Genomic DNA, 9,918 nt, shown 5'->3' with positions numbered 1-9,918 from the left:
ATGTATCCTATAATACCAGTATTTCATATACAGAATAAATAGTTACCTGGCCTTATCAATTAGCATCTTACATTCTATTTTAGTTTCTTGTGAAGAAACTGACAACTCATAAATTTGATTTGCACAAAATATGCAAATACAATGCTAGTGTTCATAGACACCCCGCTAGCAAGTTATTTTTGAGAAAGGTACTTTCTTATTTGATTATGCTAATGTACAATTTCACATGTCATATGTTCTCTTCCTAATATTCAGACGGTTTCATTAGCAGAGTAATACCTTCTAACTAACTCTGCAGAAAGTTTATTGTTACTTAGGTTAATGAATTAAGCCCCAACCAGGAAGTGATTTTAGGCACGCGCATAAGACACCCTAATTAAATAACAAACTAGATACTTTGCACCAAAGAAATATATATGTTTAGCTTAGGAACACCATTTATAAACATCATATACCCTTTTTTCCACTGTTCTATATACATATTTTTCATATATATGAAGGGAAAACTTGATGTCCCAAAGACCATTGCTTACTCCTGTTATATGGTGATAATGCAATACACATTTGGCATCGTCAGACATAAATATGGAGGGTTGACCCTCTCAAAGGTAACCTGATCTTAAAATCTCAGTTTCTAAAGTCCCTACATATCTTTGATGTCATGTGCATTTTGGTCTGTTTATATGTGATAAGCACAATATATGAATATTCAGGGCCACACTGGGAATTAAAACCAGCCCTGGAAATAATGGAATACCAGTCCGATATATTATGATGCCATTTTGGGGCACACTGCAAATGTCAGGTTCTGGCTTCAATATTTTTTGTTTAGAACAGGGAGAAACCATGCATTTTAAAAGTATATTTGAAAAACACCTAAGTCTTAAATAAGAAACATATGAAAACACAATCACTGTGACCCTTGGCATCATGTAATGGGCTGGGATGAACAGAGAGGGCACCAGTATAGTATATATAATGCAAAAAATATCTATAGTATGAAATTAACCATTGTATGGATTATCAGAGAGACTGCATGTATGTATTTATGTATGTATGTATAAGTGCATACTATTAGTTTGGATGTGTGTATGTAAGTTTAAGGTTTTCAGTTGTGTGTGCATGTATCTTTATATGTGTAAGTGCATGGTGTTAGGGTGGCTATGTGTATGTATAAGTGTATAATGTTGGAAGGGCTGGGTATGTGTATGTATGCTTAATTGTTTATGTTAAAGTGGTGTGTGTATGTATATATAAGTGTATGTTGTTAGAGTGGCTGCACGTGTGCATGCATGTGTATGAGAGTGTGTGTGTGTGTGTATGTATATATGTGTAAGGTGTTAGTGGGTATATATATATATATATATATATATATATATATATATATATATATATACATATACTGTATACATGTTTATGGTGTATGTGGCTGTATGTGTGTGTTAGTATACAGCTGCCCCTGAGCATCATCATACCCCCCAATATTCTATTCCATTCCAAAACCCAACTATAATCATTAATCCCCAACCACCATATTCATATTCCTCCCCACTATCATCACCCCATATTGCAACACAATCATACCCCTCCATCTTTATGCTCCTATACCCATCCTTTATTTCCCCATCATCTTAATAGTCTTTCCTTAGCATGCCCCAATTCATATTTATACAGTACATAATCAAGCCAAGTTATTGCAAGATAGAAAAACCTTCCTGCATCATAACAAACAACCTGCTTACTGCCATCTCAAGCCAAGCTCTTGCAAGATTGAAAAGGTCTGCTAGAAAGTTTCTTAATTCATATTTGGTATAATTACACGTTTCCCTGCATATGAACCAACTGTTGGAATTTACCTTTTTGCATATTTATTTGACCTGATCTTCTCCACCTCTGGCCTCCTACAGCCACAACTCATCTTCTTTTTTCTTTCAACTTCTTTTTCTTATTCATCTGTCTCTCTCCCCTCTTGTAACCTGCTATCATTTCAAGTACTAACCCACCCCATCTGTAAATTTTATTTCGACATCCTATTTTACATCCTGAAACCACTTAGCCCTAATTACTGATACAGGAGAGCTACTACCCACTCTTTTTACCCCCCCTTTTGTTTCATTTAGCCATACTATAGCTTTCAAAAACCCACCAATCCTGACAAAATCTTTGTATAAAAGTCCCATAATGCTAGATAGCAAGCTCATGTGCAGGGTTCTCATCTCCTGATATGTGTGCATGAATTAATGTATGTTTTAGTTGATAAATTTAGGAAATAAAAATTAATTTGGTACATACAAGGTAATAATAATAATAATAATAATAATGATAATTAATTCATTCAATTTAATACAAGGACGTAACTAGAAACCACCTTTGCCCCAAAAGAGCTTGCCTGTGTCATCTGTGTGCCCAAACTGCTTGCTAGTGCCATTTTTGCCCCAAACAGCTTGTCAGTGCCTCCGAACAACCTGCCTATAAAATATTTGCCCCCATACAGTTTGTCAGTGCCTGCAAACAGTTTGTATGTGCCATCTTTGTCCCCAAACTGCTTGTCAGTGCCCCCAAACAGCCTGCCTGTTCCATCTTTGCTGAACAGCTTGGCAGCTCCCTAACAGCCTGCCTGTGCAATCCTTGCCCCCAAACACCTACACATCCATGCTAACACTCATAAATGCGCACACTTATCTGTGGCACTAGCACACTGTTGCCACTTTTGGTCACGAGTGCCAGTCAGTGCCACATCTTATATGACGTCACATCTGGTGTGGCAATGAGTGGCATACCCACAGTAGAATTAGTGAAATTTGCTCCTGTAGCGCTTTATTTGTGACCTTTGCCACAGCCACACATATAATAATATGAGTGGCGTCAAGACCAGCCTCCAGGGAAGGCACCCTACTGGGAAATCTTCCAGTATCCTGATAGGTCAGTTCGGCCCTGAGAATATTTAAAACATTTTCCAGTGCAAAGCTTGTCATGAGGTGATGAATGAAAAATGAATCCTGCTTCTCCATGCTTGGTACTTTCTAAATCTGGTAGGTAAGTCACTCTTGGCTAGTGTGAACTGCTCTGATGGCTGGTTGGTCTACTTGACATCTACTATCACTTTCAGCGGGTCAGGAAGTTGATCCTCACTGCAGTAATTTGGAAAGGCGCCCCTAGTGGTGGTGATGAGCTCCGGTATATAGTGCAAAGGAGACTCTAGGCAAAGGACAGCAGAACCCGTAATCATAGGGGTCCGAAATAGTTCAGGAACAAGATGATAATTTCCAGGGATCAGTCAAAAGAATGGTCAGGATCACAAGCATAGGTCAGAGCAGGCGGCAAACAATGTGTAGTCAGAAACAAGCAGAATTCAGAGAACCAATACATATGGAGAGAGCGTCAAAACGCTAGTGAAGGCAATAAGGCACTATCACAGGCCAAGGTGGAATACCAACTGAGGGTTTATATATCCCTCCATACTCCTAGATCCTCCTACCTAATTATGGGGAGGAGGAATAAATATAAATGTCGCTTTAAGAAGCGACATGAATATTCATGACATAGCCGTTCGCTCATGACATTGATCCCTCAATCCTTGTGGGCAGGGAGGACCCGACGTCATCTCCCACGAATGGAACGAGCAGGAGGCTGAACGTGCGGGCTGTGCCCCTGCTCGAGGAAGCATCGGAGCCTCAAGATAACAACTACATTAGCAGTGGTGGATCATGGCCAAGGCTAATTAGGTCTAGCGTGGCAGGACTAGAGGAAGCAGCACCTGGACTGCTGTACCAGACGCTAATCACCTTATTGATTAATTGGCCCCCTATAGTGTTCCAACTCCCAATTGGTTGGTTTGGGAGGTCAGAGATCTCACTTTAAACTATCTCAGTTATATGGAGGTCTATGCAGGCTTAGTACCTTCTTAGTGCATCCTGGTGAAGCAATGGAATATGACATCATACCCTGCACGTAAAACAAAGCAGTACTGCAGTCACAGAAAAAAAATATAGTAGGTCTGCGGGTGGGACAGCTGGAGGCACTGCCCTTAGTCAGGCGTAGGGCAGCCACCCCTGGTAACACATCACTGAATGCATAACATATTAATGCTTACACCTACCCTAAGTCAATAAAACTAACCTCTGAAACCACTGCAATCTGTATTATAGTATCTGACCTTTCTAAAGAGTCTACAATGTTTTTTTAAAAAATATTACACCACTCTATATGGTGTATGTTTTTAAGAAGCCACATACAGATCCTACTGAATAAACCATAACATGCTCACTTGTTTTATACTATCTTTACTGAGATTAATAATTTGTATCAATGTGATAGCTACATATCTCTGTAGAAGCCTTAATTGCATTTGTAGGATAGCTTAAAATGATGACTTTATCCTAATTTGTAGCATGTTACAATATTGCATTTTGAAACCTCAAAGGATTACCTTGCATTTTAAAACAGCTGCCTTAGGGTTTTTTTATTCTCCTTTTTATGCACAAGTTATAGACCTGAGCTGATTTATTAATGAACAACAAAATATTTTAATAACATTGTAAAATTGTAAATTGACACTTTTAGTGCGGTGATAAAATAGGACACCAAGATTTCAAATTTAAATGCAGTTTTTAACTCCAGAATTTTGCACATACATGTTCTTTAATCCTGAATGGCACCAATATGTTTACACAATGTATGTGGTGTATAGTATAACACTTTAATACGTCTTGTGCATTTACACTCATGCGTGTAGGCAGATTTCTTTTATAGCAGTTGCCTATAATTATGTTTTTAGAGGATCCATTAGGGAATGTAGCTAAGAATAAAGGATAACCATGGCTACCTTCAAACTATGTTCCATCTATGTTACACCTCACCAGCTGAGTTAGTTCCCAAATAATCCAATGTGAAAATCACAAAGGGTGTGAGATGCCAGGTTCTACTCATGAAAGGTGCCTATGGTTCCACCAATAGACCAGCAGCATTTCGTTAACCCCTTAACGACAATCCCCGTACATGTACGGGGTTGCCGTGCAACGGGTTAACGACAATGCCCGTACATGTACGGGCTGCCGTTAAATAGCTGCAGCGCCGCGATCGCGGCGTTTTCGCCGCGATCGGCGGCTTTGCAGCATCCACGGAAGCCTCACAAGTGAGGCTGACCGTGGATCCGGGGAGGGCAGCCCTCGGCAGCCCTCCCCGGAAGAAAAATGGCCGCCGCCGCATCGATCATCAAAGATCGCGGCGGCGCCCGGCTAAAACTGCTTAGGAAGCGATATGAATCGCTTCCTAAGCATAAACTGTGTTGCTGACATGCCTCGATATCGAGGCATGTAGCAACACAACCCCCCCGACCCCCGATCGCCTTGTGATTGCTCCGAGGAGCAACCACAAGTGCCATCCTGTGAATGACGGCATTAACAATACATCTGAGTTCACAGAGGGTCTATCCAGACCCTCTTGAGAACTCTCGAGCTCCTCCTGCAGGTTGAATGCAGGTACTGCATCCAACCATGCAAGGTCAATGGAGCCCAGCTCACTAGTGAGAGTGACTAGTAAAAAAAAAAAAAAAAAAAAAATTAAAAAAAAAAAAAATGTTTCAAAAAAATGTCAAAAATATGGTAACATGTAAAAATCCCCACTGTCACCAAAAAAAAAAAAAGTTTTTAATAAGCAAGTCCTAAAATTTTTACAAAATATGTCCTAATATCTTTACAAAAATTCCATTATGGAAAGAGTTAAAATATTGGCATTACAAATGCCCATAGGGTGTCTAGTATTAAAAAATATATGATTTGATGGGGTAAATTGAATTGGCCGGGTTCAAAGATGTCCCAAATATGGGACATGGGGCAGATGTCTAAATGGCAAAAAAATACACACCTCACAAAGGCGGCCTTTTACCTCCCAAATAACCCTACAAACCCATGCATGTGGGGTATCGCTGCGCTCAGGAGATGTTACTGAACACATATTGGGGTGTTGTGTGACACGGACATATACCAGGAGCGATAAATTTATAAAACATGTGTGAAAAAAATACAAAAAGAATTACTACCATAAAGTTTCACAAAGGGTAGTGGTAAAATTAGTGCATTGAAAGGGTTAAAATACCAGCATTTCAGATACCTTGGGGTGTCTAGTTTTTAAAAATATATGATTTGATGGGGTAAATTTCATTGGCCGGCTTCAAAGATACCTGAAATGGCACATGGGGGGAAGAATTACCAGATTTGGAAAAAAAGGTTTTGAAATGGCAAAACGCTACCTCTACTTATTGCCCCATAACGTGCAGAAAAAAGCAAAAAAACATAAAAACATTGGGTATTTCTAAACTCAGGACAAATAGTAGAATCTATTTAGTAGGTTTTTTCATTCGTTTTTGCAGATGAGTAAAAGTTTTCTGTTTAAAAAGTGAGAAAAAGTAATTTTTTAACAAAAAATCCCCATATTTTATCATTTTTTTTATAGTAAATTAGATGATATGATAAAATTAATGGTATCTAAAGAAAGCCCTGTTTGTCCTGAAAAAAACAATATATAATATGTGTGGGAGCATGAAATGAGAGAGAAGAAAATCACAGCTAAACAGTAACACTGAAAAACGTTAAAAGAGCCATTGTCCCACAATATACTACGAGTAAAAACCCCTATTGTCCTTAAGGGGTTAAAAAAAAAATACTCTGCCTTTTATTATTTTGAATGTCTAGTGGTGTCACAGATATAAACCTAGTATTAAAGTCCATATGTAAATTATGAAACTGCATATTTTAAATAAACCATATATTTAGATGTAAAATAACGTTGTTTTTTTTCTTGATAGTGGGAGTGAATTCAATAATAAACATTGTGTTTATAAGGTTATGAAAAGACAAAGGACAGACTTTCACAGATCATTTTTGGACCTCTCCTATATTTACTTTTTACTCAGAATTATTTTTGATAATTTTTACTCTCATGTTACTTTGATCAATTAACCCCTTAAGGACAATGGGCGGTCCCTAAACCCATTGAAAACAATGCATTTTGAGCCCGTACATGTATGGGCTTTGTCATTAAGGGGTTAATACTTCACTGAACCTGGATTTATTATTCCTTATCAACTGGAACCAGTTGGACATTAGCAACAAGAGGTGGTAAATATAATGGTATTTTTTTGTAATAGAGGTGAATCCTGTTTTCCTCAACATCTAAAATATTTTCATCTTTTTGTGTATTTCGTTATTACACATGACAGCTTATGATACTGCAGTTTATAACCTGCAAATATGGCAATAATGCATTAGGAGTTTTACTTATAATCTTCAGTATTTTCTGGTTGGAATATGACATTATTTTCTTCTATTAAAATTGTCAAAAATCTGTAGAAGTTGCTAAATTGCAGATACATTTGAACACCAATTTATATTGTTGTTATTAGTAACATTGCAACAAACTAGTACAGTGAGATATAGTGATTTTTATTATTATCCTAGTTATTGTAATCTGTTTTTTTTTATTTGTTGTTGCTGAGTGGACCAGAAAAAGTTAACCGGTTTGGTGCCATAGTGGAAATATTGGATATTATTAACACATACCCCTTATCTAAGGTGATATCATTTTGATGAATATGGGATGTTTCTGCAATGTGATATGTTTCACTTGTGCAACATTGGTGTGGTATAGTCATAAGCCAGTAATTCATACCTGATAACCGACCAATAATACACTGTATTCTATGTCATGATACATTTTTACATGTTTTGGAGATAATTTTGTTATTTTCTATTTTGTACTGCGCGGATCATATTCATTTAGAAAAAAAAAGCCTGAATATAAAACAACCCTATAAGAAAAGAGTGTTATTAGTAAATATTAATTCACATGTAAACTATGTTTTCATATTTAATAAAAACTATGATTGAGGAAAATGCATTTTTTGTTTTTATTGACCCTTTATTTGCCAACCTGCCCCACAGTTATGCACATCTGCCCCATGGCTTGCTACTCCTTCCCATAACCCTTGGTTTTGATAATGGATTATGGTCATGCCCACTGAGCTAAAAGCCAGCTAGTGATTGGCAGTATTTGGAGGTAAGGCTTTGGATTGGTGGGCAATTGGTTTGATGGAAGAGGGCAACTAGGATATTTTTTTCTGTTATTGCTTATTAAGGATGAGCTATTAAACAGATGATAGTTCACTAGTCTTTGGGCAGAGAAATGTTTAGTATAAGTAGAGGTTAACAGTGTGTGAAACTCATGTGGGCACTGAATAAACAATTTGCTACCTAAGACAGAGAAAACTAGCCTTCCCTTGGCAAGCAGGCATCATGGTTGGATTCTCTTCATCTGGATTCATAACACATAACCGATCATTTCTAACTATTTCTGTTTGATTACACCAATCTCATTTTTCTAATTTCAACAATTCTGTTTCATGATATGAGACATAGACCTAGGCATTTTATAGCTCTCGGTTTTGAATTTGCACTCCCTGTGATAAATAATCAGGTGATCAATTTAATCCCGAGTCATTACGTTTTGATTCAGTACACACTCGCTATGACCAGGTGGACAAATAAATGCTACAGGGCAGATCCCAAGGTGAAAACTCTGCGTTCCTGAGTGATTCTATTAGGGATATACCGTATTTGCTCGATTATAAGACAAGGTTTTTTCAGTGCAAATGCTCTGAAAAATTCCCTCTCGTCTTATATTCACACTTTAAAAACTGCTCAGTTCATTGTAAATATGTTTTAAATTCCTAAAGAACCAACAATGATTTAGTACCTTACGGTCAGGGCAGAGAAAGCCATCTAGCTATTCTGCAGATAAAGGAAAAGCTACATTAACAATCCTTATATTTTGTCTTATAAAATTAGTTTTTTATATAAGGAAAAATCTAATTTGTATTGACTATTATTTCTTTATTTTTGCAAAGAACCAAAGTATGAATTTAAGTTCAGATTTAGAAAAATGTATCTAACAGTCAGATCAACTCAATATCCTCTGTTGCTTTATGATGGTGCTATAAATCAAATTAATCTGATTTATTTATACAAATAAACATGCTAATAGTTTATATTTACCATTTAACAAAATACAAGGTGAGAAGAAAATATTTGGTGTGACCATCTTTTTTCCTTCAAAACATCATCAATTCTTCTAGATAGGCGTACACACAGTTTTTAAGAAACTTGGTAGATAGGTAGTTCCTAACATCAAGGAGAATAACAGTTTTTCTGTGGTTTTAACCCCTTGACTGCTAACGACGGCATGGTGCCGTCGCTAGCAGTCCCAGTCAGGTGCTAACGACGGCACCATGCCGTCGCTAGCACTCTCCTACCTTGATGGGGGTCTGTGGACCCCCATCACCACCTACCCCGGCGATCTGCCCCTCATTTTGAAGGGCATCACTGGGACCACCCGATCCGCGCAACTTTATTGAAAACTGACAATTGTCAGTTTTCACGGTATGGGGGCATGCTGCTTAGATGCCTGTATCTCAGGCATCTGAGCAGCTACAGACCCCCAACATATACCATTGGAAAGGTAATCGCCTCACCTTTCCAACGGTATAATGTAAAAAAATGATTTGGGGGGTCTCTAAAGGCAGATAAATAAAGATCAAAATTGCCTAGAGACCCCCAAATTAAATTATCTAAACATAAACTGGTTTAACTTTAAAAAAAAAAAGTTTAAGTATTCTAGCTAAATGATCACTGTGGTAGCCAATGTTACCACAGCGATCATATAGCTATAAAAATTCACATTCCCTTTTTAAAAATGGCCGATACTAAATTTTAACCCCATGTTCCCTTTGATCATGGGGTTAAATTTAGCCAATGGTAGAGGAAGGCAATTTTTGAAATCCAGATGAACTGCAAAAATCAGCCGTATAGCCTGTAGTACGTAAGTTAACCATGTCATCCCTGGAGCCCCTTGCATTTTTACAGC

The sequence above is a fragment of the Spea bombifrons genome, chromosome 5 (assembly GCF_027358695.1).
Source record: "Spea bombifrons isolate aSpeBom1 chromosome 5, aSpeBom1.2.pri, whole genome shotgun sequence".
In the NCBI taxonomy this organism is placed as follows: domain Eukaryota; kingdom Metazoa; phylum Chordata; class Amphibia; order Anura; family Pelobatidae; genus Spea; species Spea bombifrons.
This window is presented reverse-complemented; position numbering follows the sequence as displayed.